This window comes from Phoca vitulina, unplaced genomic scaffold (assembly GCF_004348235.1).
Source record: "Phoca vitulina isolate PV1807 unplaced genomic scaffold, GSC_HSeal_1.0 scaffold53, whole genome shotgun sequence".
In the NCBI taxonomy this organism is placed as follows: Eukaryota; Metazoa; Chordata; class Mammalia; order Carnivora; family Phocidae; genus Phoca; species Phoca vitulina.
The window spans coordinates 2,060,472-2,081,127 of NW_022589756.1; the positions used below are offsets into that span (position 1 = coordinate 2,060,472).

Here is a 20,656-nt window from a genome sequence, read left to right on the forward strand (position 1 = left end):
GGGACCATGTTATTTTCATTTTATAGATGAGGAAACTGAGGCACAGATAGGTTACCTAACTTGCCCAATTTCACTTGGTAAGTTACAGAGTAGAAATTCAAACCCACAAATGAACTATTTCCTATAGTTCTGCAGTATACATTAAACGACACCAGATTCTTATAGTAGTGGCCCATGATTTATTGTTTCCTGACTCCCTTCTGAGATGGAGCTGGAGGCATCTGCCCTTTTGTTTTATTGTCTTGCACACCAGGCTCTCTGGTCTCTACCTCTGTCTTCTAGCCCTACTTCTAGGAGAATCACCTGGGGCCCCCCCCTCAACCTGCTGAATTAGAATCTTGATTATGGCAATGAGGTTTTTTTTTTTAAGAGCACCCCCAAGTGATTCTGATTAGCAGTCACTTAGAGGTTACTGGTAATTATTTATTCCACCATGACCTCTCTTTACATCTAGAAGATAAAATCACCAGAACAATTTTTGCCCTCTTGTTTCACAGAAGCAGTTTGAATCTGCAGTCACATCCAGGTCGCTAGATTTCCGCCCTATAAAGGATGATTATGTGTGATGTCTGTCCTAACCAGTGATGCTCTAATGACTAAATCATACATACTCTGTGATAGTCTCAAAAGATTAATCCCCGAACTTTCCTGAATCTTCACATTTTGTGGGACCACAGTAGCAGCATTTGTGAAGTACTATATTTCTTGGCTCACTGGTCTGTCACCTGTTCCACACACAAAAGGGTTATGTGGTCTTAGAAGTTGGGAAACTACATATTGTATCTCTCAGAAATTTATGGTGTACATTAGCATACTGAAGGACCCTTAGAAATTTTGCTTTGTTCAACTTGTCACTTCCCAAACTGGAAGCTCTTTTATTCATGCAATTCTGTTAGTAGCTAGTGTCGAACATGCACTACTCTGTAGGCAGAATTTTCTGTTGTCTTTTTTGTTTTTGTTTTCATTTGAAAGGGGAAATAATATCTACTTCATATTGGGTGGTTCTGAGGATGAACTGAGAGGTGAGAGGTAAATGTTGAGTAGCTAGGCTACTCTTCACATATGTAAGTGCCTTGCTACTACATACCAGGCTCACCAAATTAAAAACCTTCCTTTGTCATCAACCTGTGAACCTGTCACTTTAGACAGACTCAGACTTTGATTAATCAAACCTATGAGTTCCAAAGTTGTACTATATTTAAAATACCTAGCACAATAACAGCTCAAAAATTTCATATTTGCATATCTTCTGGAATTTTCAACATGGCTAGAAAATGTTTACAGCATGTGTGTAATTTACATAATTATTGGTAGATTATAAATTAACCACCATAAAGCACACACAAATTCATTTTGATTGAATGAATCAGTCAGTTGGTCAGTCTTATTTGGGCTTATTAAATATATTTCCAAAACACACGAGTTCAGTCATTAAACTTTTTATTTGCTTTTTAAAACATCTTGATGTGTTATGTTTCAGGTAGAAGCACTTTTGATCTCTCTATTACCAAGAACATTAAATCTTAGTATTCACATAATAGGAGAGACTGGTATCTCATGTTTTGCTGGCTGACCGATAGGAGCTGAGCTTAGTATACTTTTCAACCTGTGCTTGTCTACTTGTTTAGGATTCTGAAGTAGCTCTTAGCTGTTTCCTTGCTGTTCCCATCACTGTTCTAGTCACTGTAGTGTCCCTATCTGTAACAGCCTACCAGCTGTCAAAGCAGGGAAGGTATTCCTTTTTTGAGTTTATTAATTACTGAAGGCTCACTAAAATCACTGGAAGTTATTGACTAGTAACTTTGTTTAATTGGAGAGGATCAACAGAAACTGAAGTACCCTGGACCAACACGGAAACCTGCATTTCTGTTTCTCAGTGCCTGATTCTTGGTATTCTTGTTCCTCTTTTTTAAAGCATTGTATATTTGTTGAGCAGCTGCTGTGTTCAAATTGGTATTTGGTTTTTGCCAGTAGAAATGTTGCATGGGTAAATGAGAATCTTCAGAGGTCTTGGAGTAGTTTATAAAGAAGAGAGAAAATTTGTATTAAGTCCCATTTGTGTTAAACTGTTTTATTACTAGACTTTCTAAAGTTTCAGAGAAATACAATGTGGATGATGTTTATGAATCTTGCATAACAGTTTTTGTCAAACTTTCTTACTGGATAGTCCCTCTTAAAAGGGCAGATGGTGTGTCACAGAGCCCCAGCATTGATTTAAGTTATTTTGGCTTCAATGTAAGAGATATTAACAAAGATAAAATTAGGCATAAATTCCACAGGGCTGTCACTCTTCCACCACTATAAACAATTACAAATTTAAAACAAGCCACAAGATCAATTATATTCCAGTTGGCCACATACATTTCATATGCCAGGTGATGATGTCTATAATACTGCTGTGCTCTGAGTTCTTTTTTGTTGAGATAAAATTCACCATTTTAAAATATATCACTCACTTTTCCAGTGTATTCAGTGTTGTGCAGTCATCAGTACTGTCAAATTCCAGAACATTGTCCTCACCCCAAAAAGAAACCCCATACCCATTAAGAAGTTTCTATAAGTTCTATTTTGAGTTCAGCATGCCAGGACTACTGGGTGTCATGTGAAGACCCAATTCTCCAAATATTTTTCTGTATTCAAAGGACTATAAAACTCTCATTTATACTATAACTTGACCTTTACTTTGTAGAATGCTTCGTTTACATGTTAAGTCTACCTCTGCATCTTTTTTATTAGCTCTCAATTATTAAAGTATAACTACTTGGCACTAACCCCAAGCAGGTATGTGAGCACCAAAATCACGAGACAGTACTTGATGTTAAGGGGATCAGACAGATCCAAAATATGGTTATTTTTTTTAACAGTCATAAAAATGGGAATACATCATTATAAAATTCTTGTGGAGAACGCAAGGAACACTAAGACTGTTTCTGAGGATCCGAGATTGAGAAACATTGTTATATGTAAGTGTTCAGGTCTTGTGTGTACTTAATGAGAATGAGGAGCATGGGCATGTTAAATCTCTTCTACTTTATTTTTTTTTTTTTAAGATTTTTATTTATTTATTTGACAGAGAGAGAGAGACAGCTAGAGAGGGAACACAAGCAGGGGGAGTGGGAGAGGGAGAAGCAGGCTCCTGGCCGAGCAGGGAGCCCAATGCGGGGCTCGATCCCAGGACCCTGGGATCATGACCTGAGCCGAAGGCAGACGCTTAACAACTGAGCCACCCAGGCGCCCCAAATCTCTTCTACTTTAAAATTTTTACAATAATTGCCCTGCGGTGTGGAAAATATCTTTTTTGAAAAATCTTTTTTTTTTTTTAAGATTTTATTTATTTATTTGATAGACAGCAAAAGAGGGAACACAAGGAGGGGGAGTGGGAGAGGGAGAAGCAGGCTTCCTGTGGAGCAGGGAGCCCAATGCTGGGCTCCATCCCAGGACTCCGGGATCATGACCCAAGCCAAAGGCAGACGCCTAATGACTGAGCCACCCAGGTGCCCCTCTTTTTGGAAAAATCTTAATTCCTTTTAGTGAAAACAAGGTTTTTGTTTACATACTTTTTCCCCGCCACTGGGAACACAATACTTCTCTCTTTTGGAAAACATCATATTGACAATAAAGTGAAATAATTTCATTTCTAGCTCTTTTATTCTTATTTTGTTCCTTATATATCTTTATAATTTAAAAAAAAGGTTAAATACAGAATGTGCCCAGGATTTTCAAGCAGTAACTTACTTTTGGATTTTTTTAATTAGAGTAATTCCTTCCGGGAGCACCCAGCTGGCTCAGTCTGTAGAACATGCGACTCTTGATCTCAGTCAGGGTTGTGGGTTTGAGCCCCATGTTGGATGTAGAGATTACTAGAGTAATTACTTCCAACAATTGAATGGCGGTGTTGTTTTGGTTTGTTTGTTTGTTTAATGCCAAAGTTAATGGAGTCAGAGTCTTATAAAATAATTGTAGTATGAATTCTGTTTAGATGTACATGGATAATTTTTTTTAACATTGTATCAGGAAAACAGCATCACCAAAACAGACAACTTTTTTTTTTTCTTTAGTTTATACTATCCAAAAAGATGAGAGGGTTAGTGGGGCAGAGTGGCCAGAGATGAGGCCAGAGACCAAATGGTGGTGTGCTTTATGAGTTAAGCTAATGAGATTTCCTTGTATTCTGAAAATCAAGGGGAAGTCATTAAAGAATTTTATAAAATACAATTAGCAAACACTTCCCAGCCTTTTTAATTTTATCTGAACTTATTATCTCCACACAAGTGTTAAGAAAATCATATTTTTTAATCTACCCTGAGTTTTTTCATTTAAGAACTAATTAGTTCTCAGCCTTTTCCATAACTAAAATGTCTTTGCTTATGGAGAGGTACCTTTTCAGGTGTGAAGCTGATCTTTACACAGCTAAATCTAATGTAGTTAAATCTAGCCCTTGGTGGCCCAAATGTGCTGTTTGAAAATTTGGCAGGAAGATTAATTAAATATGTTTAAATCCATTAATTCTTAATGATATTTAAAAGTAATAATGAAAATGATTGGTCACCATCAGAGGATGATGGGAAACTAATTCATTATCTTGAAAACTTATAAAGGAAAATAATCAAGTATTTCCCCTGCCTTTTCTATGTGAACTGAACCAGTGGATAACCAAATAGTAGCTAAGGGAGAGAATCGCTTTATAAATGTATTCCAATTAATAAATGAAAAAGAAATTATAAAATTAAAGTATCACTACTTTACAGTCTCCACCAACTAAATAGATACAGGCAGTGAGCATCAGTGGCTCCCAAGATTGCAAGAAGACCAAATTGGGCATTGCGTGTCTCCTCTAGTCTTGCCGAAGGGGGACAGAACCTGAGTGTAATCCAGTCTCTGGATTCATCTGTCAATTTTTAGGTTATACCAAATACGGGAACATGCTGAAGTACACCAAGACTTTGCAGTCAGCAGAATCCAAACCTGGGGAACTCTATAGGTAAAACAGCCCAGATCCTTCAGTAGATAAATTATAGGGAAGTGAAGGGGATGCTGGCTCTCCTGTGGCTTAAAAGAGACCTAAAAGACCACCAAAATTTTTTTCATATGGGAAAAACAAAACTGCAGTGTCCAGGGAAGCACACCATAAAAAGAAAATGTCAAAGGAGTGATTAATTTAAAAGACAGGATAATGGTTACTTACAGCAAGAGTGGGAAGGTGTTATGATTGGGATGGGACAACAGAGAAAGGGCTTCTGGGATGGTTGGTAAAGTTCTGTTTCTGGACTTGACTGGTGTTCACCTGATAATAATTTATTAGATCCTATACTGTAATACTGGAGAAGATGTATAGGTAGCAAATAGTATTTTTTTTTTTTTTAAGTAAATTATTCCCCCATCTTGGGGCTTGATCTCACAACCCTGATACTGAGTCACATTCTCTACTGACTGAGCCAGCCAGGCGCCCCGCAAATAGTATTCTGAAGTATTTCTTGCTAAGTAAGAAAAATCAGGTAGTTTATAAGTCCTGCTGTGTATAAAGTGGAACAGGGCTCGCCAAAGTGATGTCTTTCATTAACTACAGCAGTTGTTAAGCTTTTTGGTCTCAGGACCCCTTTATATTCTTTAATATTGAGGACCCCAAAGAGCTTTTGTTAATGTGATTTATAGCTACCGTAATTACTATATTAGAAATTAAGACAAAATTTTTAGAATGTGTTTAATTCATTTAAAATAACAATCATAACCCATTATAAACATTTTTATGAAGAAATGTTCCAAGACAAAACAAAAACTTAGTAAAGTAGCATTATTTTATATTTTTTTGTAACTCTTTAATAACTGGCTTAATAGAGTAGAGCTGGATTCTCATATTTACTTCTACATTCAGTCCATTACCATACATTGTTTCAGTTGAAGTGTATGAACAAAATCCAGCCTCACACAAATAAGTAGTTGGCAAAGGGGGGAATATTTTAATAGCCTTTCAGATAATTATGGATATTCTTTTTTGATACTTCTTTGGCAAGGAGTAGTTTTGTGAAGGTTAGCTGCACTGTGGAATAGAAACCATACCTGAACTGTCCTTATTACATGAAAACCCCTTGGTATGCAGCGGCAGTTTTTATGCATGCTTCCTATTTGTCATATAGAATATTAAAAAGATATGCTCTCAAGGTTGAGATTTAGTAAAAAATAATTTTTCTGCTTCATCAAGGACATCCTTAAGTAAAAACTGACTTTTTTTTTTTTTTTTTTAAATAAGTATGTGGCAATGAAGAATACAGTGATTGCTAGGACACTGATACCTCTGCCTTGGTTTGTGCCGAGACACCAGTAATTTTGTCCAGCACTGCCTTTGTACCATTGGTGCAAATGTCAATACAGTGAAAAGGTAAATAATATCTTAGTATTATTTTGAAAGTAGCTTGGATCTTACAAACCTGAGTCTCAGTAACTCTCAGGGGTCCATGGACTATACTTCAAGAACCACTGAACTAGAAAACTTCATGGTTTCTCACTAGCTGTTCTATTGAGTTTGGTTATTTTTTGAGAAAGATATGAAATAACTTCTTGTGTTTTTAAGGAATTGGCATACGTTATGGCTTTCCCAGGCTTGTCACAAGTTAAGAACTTGATAGTTTATCGAAGTTCCTTTAGGTGTCATCAAATAAAATATTTAGGACGATAGTGTTAGAATGCTATGGTGATTGACAGTGTGTTTCAGAATATTGTTTCATATCATCTGAAACATACAGGCTCCTTTATTCTTTGGATTGCTGTAACTGAATACATCTCTTTCACAAGTGTTTGTTGCTCTACTTTGTTTGAAGAAATAAGATTTCTATTTCCTGTTTCTTCCCTTCCATTTTCCCCAACGAGGGTAGGACTGGAGATGAGATTTCTCATTCTCTCCCCAAATACCATACATTTAAAAGACATTCTGCGGTGGGAAAGTTGATTGTTTGCTGTTTGTTCAACACCATGTTAAATGTCATGGGTCCCAAACCTTAAACAGTTTTTAAGGAATGCAGGGAGCGCTCAGCATCACTCTGTTGGTATGCTTTAACACCACACTAGATTAAAGGAATTCTGTGTAGCTGTTCAGATGTAAGGTATATTTATATGTGTGGATATGGAAACAAATCACCCATTTGTATTATTAATTTAAGAATGCAAGGTCTAGGGCGCCTGGGTGGCTCAGTTGGTTAAGCGACTGCCTTCGGCTCAGGTCATGATCCCGGAGTCCCGGGATCGAGTCCCACATCGGGCTCCCTGCTCGGCGGGGAGTCTGCTTCTCCCTCTAACCCTACCCCCTCTTGCGCTCTCTCTCTCACTCTCTCTCTCTCTCAAATAAATAAATAAAATCTTTAAAAAAAAAAAAGAAAGAATGCAAGGTCTAGAACTAAATACAGAATGTTCCTGTTTGTGTAAGAAAATTGTTTCTCTTTGTGTAGAAACAGATGTTTGTGTCTGTGGGCACACACAGTTATGCTTGTTGTATAAAGAAAGTTTCTATAAGGGTAAAAGCAACTTTTACAGTGGTTGACTCTAGAAGAAGAAACAAAGGATTAGGGTGGAGGGAAGGTAAAAATAAATAAAATCTTTTAAAAAAATCTTTTTTTACTCTATGAATTTTTAGTCATGTGCATATAATTATTTTAAAATAAATTAGTTTTTAGGGCGCCTGGGTGGCTCAGTCGTTAAGCGTCTGCCTTCGGCTCAGGTCATGATCCCAGGGTCCTGGGATCAAGTCCCACATCGGGCTCCCTGCTCGGCGGGGAGCCTGCTTCTCCCTCTCCCACTCGCCCTGCTTGTGTTCCTGCTCTCGCTGTCTCTCTCTGTCAAATAAATAAATAAAATCTTTAAAAAAAATAAATAAATAAAATAAAATAAAATAAATTAGTTTTTAAATGGCAAAAAAATAAATGTCGGGCGCCTGGGTGGCTCAGTCGGTTAAGCAATTGCCTTCTGCTCAGGTCATGATCCCAGCATCCTGGGATCAAGTCCCACATCGGGCTCCCTGCTCAGCGGGGAGCCTGCTTCTCCCTCTCCCTGCCACTCTCCCTGCTTGTGCTATCTCTCTGACAAATAAATAAATAAAATCTTTTAAAAATAAATAAATAAATGTCGTGGGAAGATAATTTATAAACTCACTAGTCAGTAAAGCAAAAAAAAAATACAGTAAGGCAGCATATAGTTAAAGTATAAAAATTGTGTTGCTGAGTTCAGCGTTGTGCTGAAGAGTCAGTTTGATCTGAATATTCAAAAAGGCTTCATGAAGGATTTAAGATGAGTCAGTAAGGCTAATAGAAAAGGGAAATGTTGTAGACAGAATATATCTGGATTTCAGCAAAGCATTTGATAAAATCTCTCAGAGTATTGTCTTAGACATTAGATAATTGGCTGAAATGTAAAATTTCTTAGATATTTGTTCTTGGTCTTAGGTATTTGTTGAATCACTGAATTGAATAAGTAGTTGAATGACCATAACAAAGAATGCTATTAATGGATCATTGACAGCTAGAAACCAAGTCCCTCTTAGGACCAGGGGTCTGACCATGGGCTTATCCTGTTTAATATTTTTAGCAGTAACTTAATTAAGGACAATCATTCAATATGCATTTATTGAATACCCCCTGTGATTTATATACTCCAATATGACAAAAGTAATTAAGATATTTCCTATTTATTAATCTCAAAGGGCAATAAAGGAAATGATCAGATAAACAAATAACTGCTGGAATATAAGTATAACACACTGTTCATATACAGGGTAAAGGGGTGGATTGTTTGATAATGCGAACTAGAAAGATCTCAGTATATTGGCTAGAAAAATTCTCCAAATCTGACTAGATAAAATGTTACACAAATAAATGCAACATCCTGCCTGTACATGGGTATAAAATGTACAGCGATCTAGTGTAACAACATGTTTGGGGAAAAAACAGGACTTCTGAAATTCCTAGTAGAATGGCAGAGTACATTACTTAAAATTCTTCTGTACAACACTCAAAAATGCTTAGTAAAATATTAAAATAATTCCTTTTAAATACATAGTCAACCTTACACCGAAAAAGTAAGGGAAGTCCCTTGGGAGCAAGAATTAGTAGGAAGATAGAGTTCCCTTTCCTAATGTATGGCAAACCAATTTTTCTGAAGTACCCTGTCACTATAATATAAGTAGATCTGTTAGAATTTGAACAAACATTGACAGGCTTGCAAGAAATAAGGGAATCTCCAAGTCCCCCAGCCCTGTTAAATAATTTCAGTGAACCCACCCAAACTGGAGTATGGGGAGTGAGTGTTGAAGTGAACATTGCTCTAGGGTCAAATGCCAAAACTAAACACTTGTTCCTACTGCAAAGTGAAGAGGATAATGCTGAAATTTCTGTGTTAATCCAGAACCCTAGAAAACAGAGTTGTTAGCTCTCCATGGCCACTAGCAGATTAAGAAAACATAGGTACTCAGGATTTCTACAGACTTATTTTGAGCAATTAGGAGTTTATATTATCCCACACACAGAAAAGGTCCCTGTAAATGAGTTTTGGCAGAAACTAGAAGCAACATTTTTAGATTACCCCATCCTCCCCCGCCCCACCCCAGGTACTGCAAATCATTAGAGACTTAAATTAAACTATGTTTGAAATCTTAACAAAGTAATGAATTTTTAAAAGAAAAATCAAGGAAAGAGTGATCATCAAAAATGACAAAGTACATTTGACAAAAAATCAAGTAGAATATGTTTAAAAATATAACCATTGAAATTTTTAACCCAGTGAATAGGTTAGTATATTTGACATAGCGAGGAAGAGAGAGAGCTGGAAGATCTGAAGTTATTATTCAGAATACAGCACAGGGAGACAAGCACAGGAGGTTAAGGGACATGGAGGACAGAATATCTAACATACCTAGAAGGAGAGCATGGAAGAGAGACATCTCAACAGCAACCTGGAAGCCAAAAGATAGGACAGAGAAAAATAAATGTCAACTTAGAATTGTATACCCAAGAAAAGAATCTTTCAAGAATGAAGGCATTATCAGTCATTTTTAGATAAACAGAAACTGAGTGTACCATCATTAAATCTTTAAAAACTTCTATAAGGGATTCTTAAGAAGGAAAATATCCTTGAAGGGTTTGGTTGTGTGAGAAGTAAAGGTGAGCAAAGAAATTGGTAAATATAAGCAAATCTAAACAAACATATGAAATAATAGTAATGTCTCATTTTTAGTACTAAAAACACAAAACCAAAATAATGGACAATAACAAATATAACACAGGAGAGAACTGATCATAGTTCATGTTCTAAGGCCATTGTGTTATTCAGGAGGAGGGATAAAGTATTGCCTAACTCTGGACTTTTTTGAGAGTGTGTGATAACTAGTATTGAGGAGAAAAATAGAATTCAAAAACTAGCAAACAAAAAACTTTTTAAATCCAAAAAATGGAAAGAAAAAGCAGAGAGAGAAGTAGGACAAATATAGCAGAAAGGAAGAAGGAAGAATGAGTCCAGGATACATTAGAAATCGCAAGTATTAAGTAATCTCAGAGTTAAAATCCAATTTGTCTGAGTGGACTAAAAATAATAATATAAAAGAAGTAAGCTTAACCACCACCCCCACAACGTGGTAACTTCCAATGGCTTTTAGATCTAAAGGTGAACATAAAAGAAACAAAACTTTAAAAAAATAATATAGACTAATAGTTTTGTGATCTTAGGATAGGAAAAGATTTGTTAAACAGGGCAAGCAAAATACTAATCATACTAATCAGGAAAATAATGATAAATTGGACTATTAAAATTAAGAACTCTTCCTCAGAGACACCATCAACAGTAGAAAAAACAATCTATAAAGTAGCGGGAAACAGTAACCGGTTTAAAAAAAAAGCCTTTAGAGATCAAAAAGTCACTAAATAACAAAAGATTCAGCTCTTGTATTTGTATGCATCTCATGAAATAGCTTCAGAATATATAAAACAATAACTAATAAAAGTATAGAGCAAAACTAAAAATCTATTATCATAGTAAAAAAAAGTCACTGAATCATTGATAGGGCAAAGAGCCAAAAAGAATAAAGCTACAAAAGATTTGAACACAAGTTAGGTTGGATTTGATGGAGGTACACAAACATGGTCTTTAAGCACACATGGAACAGCTGCAGAAATGAACAGAGTCAGGGCACCTGGCTGGCTCAGTCTGTAGAGCATGGGACTCTTGATCTTGGAGTCATGAGTTTGAGCCCCACATTGGGTGTAGGGATTACTTAAAAATAAAAATCTTTAAAGGGGCGCCTGGGTGGCTCAGTCAGTTGGGCGTCTGCCTTCGGCTCAGGTCATGATCCCAGGGTCCTGGGATAGAGCTTCGCATCAGGCTTCAAGCTCCGCGGGGAACCTGCTTCTCCCTCTCCCTCTGCCTGCTTCTCCCTCTGCTTGTGCTCTCTCTGTCAAATAAATAAATAAAAATCTTTTAAAAACTATTTTTTTTAAAAAATCTTTTAAAAAAAGAAAGAAATGAACAAGAATCAGAAAACTGCAGTGGTAAGTAGGCCCTGTAAGCCCAGAAGAATGAGCATGATGGATTTGAAAACCAAAGAGACCAAAGGGTTTGTATTGTGAGTGGAAAGTAGATTTAGAATTGATAGATTTCAAGTCAGATTGCTTACCAAATTTGAAATAACACTCACCCTAATATATTGATCTAAAATTGAAAATCAAGGGGTGCCTGGATGGCTCAATCTGTGGAGCATGTAACTTTTGATCTCAGGGTTGTGAGCTCCAGCTCCACATTGGGTGTAGAGATTACTTAAAGATAAAATCTTAAGGAAAAAAAAATGCTCTTTAAAATTCAAGTCCAGCCCTTAATTAGAAGCAGAACGTAAATTTCAAAGTACTTTGAAGGCTTTTTTGTTTCTTTTTTTGAAGGCATTTTAAAGTGTTATTTTTTATATATTAGGTTGAACCACGTAAAATTGCCACTTTTATAAAAGATCAAGAGTGGTTGGATATTTGGCATTTTCATATAGCTCAAGCTAATACAAGGTGAGGAAATGAACTTTTCTGGGTTTGTTTTTGGTTTTTTTATTCATCTTCCAGAAAAAAAGTGAGTATTAGTGAGTATTAAAGTATAATTAGTTAGTATTCAACATTCTATCAAAAGTATCTGTGCCAAAATCTTTGTGAATTTGTTTGTTTTATACTTCAGAAGATGTCTCAGGCTTTGGTAATGACCTATTCTCAGACTGGAAGGATATGGTGGGATTTTTTTTTTTTTTTTTTAAGATTTTATTTATTTGAGAGAGAGAGTGAGAGAGAGAGCGCAAGAGGGGGTAGGGTTAGAGGGAGAAGCAGACTCCCCGCCGAGCAGGGAGCCTGATGTGGGACTCGATCCCGAGACTCCGGGATCATGACCTGAGCCGAAGGCAGTCGCTTAACCAACTGAGCCACCCAGGCGCCCAGGATATGGTGGGATTATTTCAAAGAAACCATCTTGACTTCTCCAAGGATTCTTAAAGAGCCAGTACCCTAGAGAGTCTTGATACTTAATGTGTGGTCTCATACGTAGTTGTTTGAGTCATCACGAAGAAACACCGCCCCTGGGCCTGGGGACTTCTGGCAGCAATAGCAAATAAAGAGTCCTGAGATAGGAGCAGGGTCCTGAAAGTTCCCACAACTCGTTTTGCTAATCTCTGTATTCAAAACTCGAGATGTACTCTGGTTTCTGTTGAACTGTTGAATTATACTTTTCAGAAAATTTCATACATCGACACACTAGTTCCAGATATTAACATTCTAGGCAAAATGAGTTTATTTTTTTCTCACACTGTAAAACTTAATTTCCACATTTATAATTAAGTGACTTTTCTTTGTGTAACGCAAATCTTCCTGGTTTAACCAACTTGTTTTTTGGGATCCATTGTTGCTCCAGTAACTATAAAAGGCTGACAACAGAAGTCATCCTTAGTGCATTGCCTGTCCAGAGGCAATTGCTATAGCAGAGCCGCCTTTCTCCAGAGCCTACATATTAAATAACATGAAACTAACAAGCAGCTAAGATTCTTGCTGTATGCAATACTTCTGCCATCATCCCTACTCAGATGAAAGTATATTTGTGCATTCATTGTGCCAGAGTAGTTACAGACAGGTTTAGCATTTGAGAATTAATTTGTTAAAAGCAATGTGTTTGGGGGGAGGGGGAGGAAAGCAGTGTGGTGTAAAAAGTAGTGTTAACTGTGGCATTAAAGGCTAAGTGCTTCAGGACTCCCTTTCCCCCTGTGACAACTAAGGCGTCTCAGCAGCTGCTCTTAACTCTACCAGGAGTCAGGTAAAGCTTCTTCATGCCAAGGGCAAGGTTCTTAAAAAGCTGTCCACCTCAGTCTTTGAGTCTCATTGTCATTTATTGTTCAGTCCTAAACTTTACTGAGCACTGTTGATTATTTTTGGTAGGGAAATGCAGACAGAACTTTCCTTTATTACAGTTTGGGAAGTCTTTTAACTTTCTGAAAATGTATGGTTAGGAGCACTTTGCTTTAAACCTAATTACCAAAGTAGGAACAGGTTTAAGTTCCAGAAGGCAATTTTATAGTCATTCTTACTGGGATCTGGTTTTGGTTTGGTTTGGTTAAAAAAAAAAGCATACATATTAGATGTGTTTGTCTTTGGCTTAACTCACAGCCATATCCTAAAATACTTGTTTCTAAACAAGTTGGGCTAAATGGATCTAAAGTCATTTCATTTCCTTAGAAGTAGTTTCTTTAATCTCATTTGTCTCACAGGCTCTTACAGACATTTTCAAAGAAACACTTGTCTGGAGATTTAATTAGCATTTGTACCATTCGATGAAGGAATACTTCATGTTCCTAAACTACAGGAGTTGGTTTTTGTCCCTTAAAAGGAAGAGTAAATTGTTCTCCCCATCAGATAAGTAAGATTTGTTGGTAAGGTTATGTGGAGAGGTTTAGGTCACATCATGTCTGTTTCCCGGATTATTACTGTTGTTTTCATTTCAGCGGCTAGATTGTCAATTTCAGGTTCTCTTTACCAGCCTGCAGATGTCACATGGACTTTCTTTGGAAGTATCTTGTAATACGCCATTGTTAATTAAAAACAAAAACAAAAAACCAGCATTGGTTGGATGAATTTTATATGTATTTACACATATATTCCTATTTCTTTTTTTGTAACCTTTAAATTAACTCATGTAAAGTTTTATTTGCCTTTTACTTTTTAAAAAAGAAGAATAACTACCAATAGGATTTTAATATCCTGTCTTAAATTTGTATAGGAAATGAGACATATACAAGTACATAGCACAGGGATTAACACATAGTTGGTAGGTACCCAGCCAAGTGATGGTCTTTCCCTTTTGAGGACCTCATGTGTGTTGTCTTAATCTCTAGGGAATCCTTGTTAGGCGTCATAAGTAGATGTGCCCTCTTTGGTTAACTCCCTCACTTTCTAAACATTTGGCTCATTTTTTCACCTCTCTATGAAGCCTACCTTAACTACCCTAGAATACTATAACCTCAGCTCTTCTTCCTCCATCCCACATACATACACTCACTTTATCCTCCTTTCCTTGCTCCCTTTGTTTCTGTAGTAGTTATCGCCTTCAGTATACCCTAAAGTTAATGTACTGTGTTTATTATGATTTGTCTTTCCTCACTATAGTGTCACCTCCAAGAGGGCAGGGGTCTTTGTTTTGTTCACTGATGTATCTCAAGCATTTAGAACGGTGCTTGGCACATGGTAGGCACTCACATATTTGTCACTAAATGAATGAGTCCTGCTATCTATGTGATAGAATAGAGGTACCAAGTTGGGGAACTTCCAGAGTCACATAAAGAGTCTAAAGCAGAGCTGCCCATGAAACCTCTAGTTAAAACTCTCCTTTCCTGACTTTAAAATTCACTGTTCTTGGGCGCCTGGGTGGCTCAGTTGGTTAAGCGACTGCCTTCGGCTCAGGTCATGATCCTGGAGTCCCGGGATCGAGTCCCACATCGGGCTCCCTGCTCAGCAGGGGGTCTCCTTCTCCCTCTGCCCTCTTCCCTCTCATGCTCTCTGTCTCTCATTCTCTCTCTCTCAAATAAATAAATAAAATCTTAAAAAAAAAAATTCACTGTTCTTTTCTTTAGTCTGCCATTCTGCCCCTGTAGTCAAAATATTGATGCAGCCCTCCAGCATTTGATCACACTTGGAGAAGCCAGGAGCCATATAGATGTGTTATCAACTATTTTGTTTTGGTCTCCAACTACTGCTAATGTTTTTTCAGAGCCTCGTGTTCCCTTCCCAGTAGTTTTGGAAAACTACTTTTGAAGAGTATTTATGGAACTTACATTAAGATCTTAGGTTAATTATGAGTGTATAAAGTTGCAGTTAGTGTGACTTGTGTGTTGTGTATGAAAGAGGAGATCCCAGTGCTGTTTGAACAGTGAGAATCCTTGAAGGTGACAGAGACACAACAGAATCAAAATAGGAGTGACTGGTGATAACCCAACCCAATCTCAAAAAATTTAAATAAAATTGTTCAGTATCATCCCCCCCCATTGTTAGAGAGTTCCTTCTTGTTATTAGTGACCCATTTAGCAGATGTCACTTGTCTTCTTTTCTAGGATATCAAAATCCTTTGGCCTGCCTATTTTTTTTGAGAATTTAGCTCAGAAAACATATATCAACTTAGGATGTCAGAGATGGCAAAATACCAGTAGTCATTTCCTGCAGTAAGTTTATGAATGAAAACATTAGGACTGTCCAAAAATAATATTGGTATGTTGTACACACTACATTTTTTTTATTTGCACATTTTGTTATTTATATGTAACGACAGATCTTCTAAAATTTACGGTAACCGTGGTTCTCCAGGTGAAATGAGTATTGTTTTGGGTTTTTTTAAACTGAGACAAATGCATGATTAAGCTGCAGCAAGTTACAGAGAAAATATTTTCAATTGTCAAAATGTGCCAGAAATGTATTCAGAATTTTGAAAGGACAGAACATGCTATATAAAATAGAAGGCCCATAAGGCAAACCAAGATATATTTTGCTGATTTTTCTATATGTATGTAATATTTCGGTGGCAAGAGGTAATAAAAGTAACGGGGGTGCCTGGGTGGCTCAGTCGGTTAAGTGTCCAACTCTTGATTTTGGCTCAGGTTAGGTCTCGGGGTGGTGAGTTGGGCTCTGTGCTCTCCGGGAGAGTCTGCTTGAGATTCTTTCCCTCTCCTTTTGTCCCTCCCCCCACCCCCCACGCACATGCACATGTTCCCTCTCTCAAATAAATAAATCTTTTTAAAAAAGTAACAGTTAAGTTATTTTAAATGAATATTTGTTTAATATGACCTTATAAATCTAACTTTTACAGATTTTTCCTACATAGATCCTCTAGCTTCTCAGAAGAATATTTTTTATCAGATAGGTATAACGTGGATTCTAATTTAGATATGCAGAAGGGTGCCTGGTGGCTTAGTTAGTAGAGCATGTGACTCTTGATCTAGGGGTTGTTGAATTCGAGCCCCACATTGGATATAGAGCTTACTTTAAAAAAAAATTTTTTTAATTCAAAAAAATTAATTTAGATCTGCAGAGAATCACTGTCAGTTATATCGTCTTTGTGAATAGCGGTGTTTAATGCCTGTGTATTAAACTAGAGAATTTTAATCATTTTATTGCTTTGTCAGTTGAACCAGCAGGGTGAAAGCTAGGATATAAAATGTCATGTTTTATTATAGAACATTGGCTAGTAAACCAGACAATATTAAAATAAAATTTGAGGAGCGAAAGTAGCACTTTTAAACTGTCAAATTAGTTTTTGATAGACTTTATATTTTAATGTACTAAAAGAGCATTTCTAGGTTTACAGAAAAATTGAGCAGAAAGTTCCCACATACCTCCTTATCCTTTCCCACAGTTTCTCCTCTTATAAACATCTTGCATTACAATTGATGAGCCAATATTAATCCATAATTATTAATTAAAGTCCACTGTGTTGTACATTCTATAGGTTCTGACAAATGTATAAAACATGCATCCATCATTACTGTATCATACAGGATAGTTTTGTGTCCTGACATTCCCTGGGCTCCACTATTCTTTATCCCTGTACCCCCCCCCCCCCCCCGCAAACTCTTGGCAGCAACTGCTCTTTTTACTGTTCTGTAGTTTTGCCTTTTCCTGAATGTCATATGGTTGGAATGACACAGATAATAGCCTTTTCTGATTGGCTTCTTTCACATGGTAATACGTATTTAAGGTTCTTCCATGTCTTTTTGTGGCTTGAAAGCTCATTTCTTTTTATCTATGAATAATGTTCTGTTGTCTAGATATACCATAGGTTGTTTATCCATTCACCTATTGAAGGACATCTCAGTTGCTTCCAAGTATTGGCAATTCTGAATTAACCTGCTGTAAACACTCATGTACAAATTTTTGTGTAGACATAAGTTTTCAACTCATTTGGGTAAATACCAGGAGTGCAATTGCTGGATCATATGGTAAGAGTATGTTTAGTTTTGTAAGAAACCTCCAAACTCCCTTCCAGAGTGGCTGTACCGTTTTGCATTCTCACCAGCAATGAATGTGGATTCCTATTGCTCCACATCCTTGCCAGCATTTGGGGTTTTCAGTGTTTTGGATTTTAGCCATTCTAGTAGCTGCATAGAAGTTTGTCACTGTTGTTTTAATTTGCATTTCCCTGATAACATACAATCCGGAGCATCATTTCATATGCTTATTTGCCATCTGTATATCTTGTTTGGTGAGGTGTCTCTGTTCAGGTCTTTTGCCAAATTTTTAATTGGGTTGTTATTGTCGAGTTTTAAGAGTTCTTTGTATATTTTGGATACCAGTCTTTTCTCAGATATGTGTTTTGCAAAGATATTTCCCAGTCTGTGGCTGGTCTTTTCATTCTCTTAAGTAAATTAGATTCTGTTTGTAAATGCAATTTCTATCAGCCACGGAAATTGTAAGAACTAGCAACATAAAAAGAAGGGGGAAAACCCTAAGACTCCTGAAGTTCCCTGAATATTCACCAGGCCAGTCACATTTATTTGGATAGCCTGTTAGTAAAACTAAATATAAATGCTTTAATCTGAATCCTTTTTTATTTAGTCAGTGTAAAACATAATAATCAAGTTTGGTGGTTGGTGGCCAAAGATAATTGATAATTCTGCATTTGATCCCTTTCTTTGCTCTGTTATATACAATTAAGTGTTTAAATGGCACTTTTAATCTTTGGTTTTTTATTTTTTCATTTTTTATTTTTCAGTAGGCTCTACGTCCAACATGGGGCTTAAACTCACATCCCCGAGATCAAGAGTCGCATGGTCTACCGACTGAGCTAGCCAGCCACCCCACTTTTAATATGTTTAAATGATTCTATACAAAATACACCCAAAACTCTAAAGTTTGAATCTTGTACCAAATTGATATTAAGAACACAAAACTAAAATAATAAATGCACCCTGGCCCAACAGTATGCCTCTACAGTGTAACCTAAATTAATAACTCAAAAACAAATCGCTCTTGGAAACCAGGACTAAATGAAGAGAGTCTGTACAACTCACATAGTTTGGCTTCTTTAACCAAGAGGCTATTACTTTCTGACCTTTAGAAGCATGTTTGACCATGCTTGCTATATGGTAAAAATCATTAATAAATTTGTAATGAAAAAATCTGATGATATCAGGAAACAGTATCATTACAGCTAAAATTGTTAGAGATGTGGTTTGACACTCTGAACAGGAGTATTGAACTATTAAAGGATTGTTCTCCCTATAGATCTGCTTTTAAAAAATGAGGTTTCAGGCTGGCTTGCGACTCTTGATCTAGGGGTTGTGAGTTCAGGCCCCACGTCAGGTGTAGAGCCTACTAAAATAAGAGGTCTTAGGGAAGTGGTTAATATAGCAAAAAAGCTAATTTACAGGTGTGCTGTTTGTACTGCAAATTTGGGTTCCCAAATGCCTGGGTGTTGGCTTCCTTTTGTAAGGTGATATGCTTGGCCTACATAGTCTATTCTCTTACTCAGCCATTTTCATAGCAGAGTACATTGTTTTGGTCTTTTACTACTGTCAGCATGACAGAATTAAGTTCCATGAAAGGCATTTGAGAGACAAACAACCTTATTTATAAAGGAAGTGAAGGTGGCAAAAACCAAGTATATTGTTCCTTTTTTTTTCTTATTGGAACTCCATTTATAAATCATAGGGTGCAAAATATTTATGCCTAAAGCCTGTCACCAATTTCTAAAATGCTGTGAAGTACCATACGATGCAGTATTAATTTCAAAGCCACCCTTTAATGTTGCATAACTGCCTTTGTTCTTGGAACGTTAGCTTAAAATGATTACACAGTTCTATAGAAAAGCTTTTGGAAGTTTAAGAGAGAGTGGTTACTTTGTCAGTTGAGGGCTTTTCTACTTCAACATGGATTAAGGGGAAGTCTTAACATAAGAATCCTCACCCAGGTATTCTCCATGGCAGGAGGGATCTTAGTGATGACTTCTTGAGCCACTTTGCTTAAATAAGGCTGGTTGCTTGGATGGATAGCACAGTTATCATCCTAGGATCTCCCTCCACCGCCACCACCCGCCCTAGGGATTTCTTTGATGTCTCTCCAGTGTTGGCAGCTCCCATTTTCTGCATTCCGTGCTTACCTTTATATATGGGGTTACTCTTATTTTGATGTGAAGCACTTTCTTTCCATAGGAGCACGGGTGATAGATTGTTGTGGCTCTACAGGCTAGAAATAGCTTTGTTCTACCCTCACACTTGATTACTTGTTTGTATGGGGTAGGTATAATATTCTATGTTGTCATTTCCCTTCAGAATCTTGCAGATATTGTTCTGTTGGTTTGTTTCCAGTGTTGCTTTTGTGATGTCCAGAGCCATCTGATTCCTGATCATTTGTATGTGACCTCGCTTGGGTTTTGTTTTTATTTTTTGACCCCACCTCCCATCCTCCCACCCTCTGGGCAGATTGTAAAATCTTTTGGTCCTCAGGTCTCAGAAGTTTTACTTCAATGTTCCTTGGCTTGATTTTCACCTATGATGCTGGGCATTCAGTAGACCGTTTCCTTCCTTTATTTTTTTTTTTTTTTTAATTTTATTTATTTATTTGTCAGAGAGAGAGCACATAAGCATAAGCAGGGGGAGCAGCAGGTAGAGGGAGAAGCAGGGTCGCCACTGAGCAGGGAGCCCGATGCGGGACTCGATCCCAGGACCCCAGGATCATGACCTGAGCCGAAGGCAGATGCTTAACCTACTGAGCCACCCAGGCACCCCCCCTCTTTCCTTCTGGTAGCTAATGTTCTTCAGTTCTAGGAAGTTAACTTGAATTATTTTGTTGATAATTTCCTCTCCTTTACTCTTCTCTGTTTTCTCTTTCTGGAACTCCTGTTACTTGGATATTGGACCTCCAGAACCTGGTCTCTGATTTTATCTGTGCTCTCTCATTTTCCATCTCTGTCCTTTTACTCTGCTTTCTGAGAGACTTTAATTTTCCAACCTTCTGATAAAACATTTTATCTCTGCTATCATATTTTTAATTTCTAAGTCTCTTTTTATGTTCTTTGAATGTCTTTTCTTAGAGCATCCTGTTCTTATTCCACAGTTGCAGTATATTTTCCTATCTCTTTGGTGAGCTTAATATTTTTTTCTCCGCCCCCCCACCTTTATCCCTTT

The 20,656-nt window shown here is 37.0% G+C and overlaps 1 protein-coding gene across 2 annotated transcripts in view; it reads left to right on the forward strand.

Moving 5' to 3' along the window:
• The window catches only part of XPO7 (exportin 7), an 88,828-nt gene that overhangs the window by 19,707 nt on the left and 48,465 nt on the right, over positions 1–20,656 (forward strand). The gene's annotated exons all lie outside the window — the stretch shown is intronic.